The sequence below is a fragment of the Echinops telfairi genome, unplaced genomic scaffold (assembly GCF_000313985.2).
Source record: "Echinops telfairi isolate 266 unplaced genomic scaffold, ASM31398v2 ScPeMD7_7400;HRSCAF=8409, whole genome shotgun sequence".
NCBI lineage: Eukaryota > Metazoa > Chordata > Mammalia > Afrosoricida > Tenrecidae > Echinops > Echinops telfairi.
The window spans coordinates 17,410,577-17,413,034 of NW_022111300.1; the positions used below are offsets into that span (position 1 = coordinate 17,410,577).

The following is a 2,458-nucleotide window of genomic DNA, read 5'->3' on the forward strand; positions in this document are numbered from 1 at the left end:
TTCAGTTTTTCATTCAAAGCTTCCAGTTTTACCTTCTTTGAATTTTAATCAAATTCTTAATGAGAGCTGGTTTCAGAGATGTATTATACAGGAAAAAGGCAAGATGCTTAATTCCTAAGATCTTAATACTCTTTCCTCACTACCCTGAAAAGGATCCTTACATCATAGTCCTGGATTTAGTCATAACTTAATGGGGAAACTTTCGCAATGTCCAGAGTCCATGATGTCCTGCAGATGAAGGGAAAATATGTCCTCAAATCCCTTGCAGCAAGAACCCACTTGGGTGGCACCGACCTTGATTTCCAGATGCAGCAATACATCTACAATAGGAAAAGTGTTGGCATCTCCATCATAAACCTGAAGAAGACCTGGGAGAAGCTTCTCTGGGAACCTTGCACTATTGCTCCCATTGAAAACCTTACTGACATCAGTGTCATATCTTCCAGGAACTCTAGCCAGTGGGCTCTCCTGAAGTTTGCTGCTGCCATTGAAGCTACTCCAGTTTCTGGGCACTTTCCTCTAGGAGCCTTCCCTAACCAGATCCAGGCAGCCTTCTGGGAGTCAAGGCTTCTGGTAGCTACTGAGCCAGGGCTGACCACCAGCCTCTCACAGAGGCCTCTGATGTGAATTTGTCCCCCATCCCTCTGTGTAACACAGACCCTCCTAAATGGACATTGCCATCCCATGTAATGACAAGGGAGCTCACTTGGTGGGCCTGATGTTGTGGATACTGCCCCAGGAAGTTCTGTGCATGGGGTTGGGAGGGGGGGGGCACCATCTCCTGGGAGCACTCGTGGTAGGCCAGGACATACCTCTACTTCTAGAGAGACCCAGAAGAAATTGAAATGGATGAGTAGGCCACTGCTGAAAAGGCTGTGAGCAAGGAAGAGATTCAGGGGGAATGGACTACTCCTGCTCCCGATTTTATTGCTGCTCTTCCCAAGGTCACAGACTGGTCTGAAGGTGTGCTGGTATCCTGAGTGCTGATTCAGCAGTTCCCCATTGAAGACTGGAGCGCTCAGCCCACAACTGAAAACTGTTCTGAAACCCAGACTGCTCAGGCCACTGAGTGGGTAGTAACAATCACTGAGCGGTCTTAAGCTATTCTTCCACAGGCTTCTAGAAAATGGAAATAAGGTTGATAGAAAATAAAAACCAATCTCTAAAATGAAACAAAAAACCAACTTCTTAAAAAAAATACTAATATTCAAGTCTTGTAAATATTAGGCATTATTGTTACCTGCTGTGCTAGACCAGTTGCCTAGAGAAACAAAACCAATGCCACTCATCTATGTACAAGGAAGACCTTTATACTCAGAAATAATTCTGTATCAAGAAGCCATCCAAGCCCAGTCCAACTCAAGTCTGTAGGTCTGGGGCAAGCTGAGGTCTTCTTCAGACTCAGTAGCTGCAGGCTGATGATGCAGAAAGTTGAAACGGGAAGCAGAAAGATCAGAGATCAAAGCAGATCTGAGCAGGACAATTCAAAGCCCATGGAAACATGGCGAGGTTCTGACAGCTCTCAGGGTTGGGCAGCCCACATGGGGCCACCCCCAGAGGCAGGTAGTGTCCAGAAAGCAGGAAGGCAAAGAGGCCAAGAAAAGCAGTTCCCAGTGTCTCTCACTGATACAGAAAGGCTTATGACACAAAGGGGGGGAGGGGGGAGGTCATCAGGCCGTGACCTTACTGACAGTTTGGACTCCACCCCTCTATAAATACAAGCTGACATAAAATGACCTAGTTGCCAATGAGTGAGCCTCCAACTCATGGCCATCCCAGGTGTTTCAGGGGATATCTCTATAGGCTATAATCTGTAAGGAAGCAGTTCACTACATCGTTCTTCCATGTAACCTGTGAGTGGAGTGGAACCATCAACGTTTGGCTTAGCAGTCAACCATAGTGGAAAACTGCTTGTGCCATTCCAAGACCAAGACTCTTCCTCAAATATAAAAATCAAACCTATTCATATGGAGTCTATTCCAACTCATGGGGTATCAGACAGCAGAATTTCCCTGTAGGGTTTCCAAGACTGTAACCTTTACATAAGCACATCTTTCTCTACCACATCTTTCTCTGCTGATTTTCTTGAATTATTCGAGTGGTTTAACTGCTTTATACCTCGTTCATATTAGAGGAAATATGTGTATTTCTGATAACAACCAGAATAATAAAGACACAGTAAAATTAATTACAATTCTAAGTAAGCCCTTATAACAGGGAAGAGATATTACCTGCCAACCTAAAATTCCGCAGTAATGAAGACGATGGTTAGAAAACACTATGCTAAGTGAACAAACTTCAAATAATCCGTGAAGGGTAAAGTTTTGGTTCAAAAGGAAGAAAGTTGATCTTTGCTCTCCTAATATCAAGACAAATCAACACTTGTAGGCTTTTAAAACAATAATCTCAATGCTGCTTTGTAAACGTTCAGGATAAAGGGAGGAAATCAAGGGCAGAA

General features: G+C 44.1%; 1 pseudogene; it reads left to right on the forward strand.

Moving 5' to 3' along the window:
- The first annotated feature begins 207 nt into the window (after window positions 1–207).
- LOC101660672 lies at window positions 208–1,100 on the forward strand (annotated as a pseudogene).
- Window positions 1,101–2,458: the final 1,358 nt, after the last annotated feature.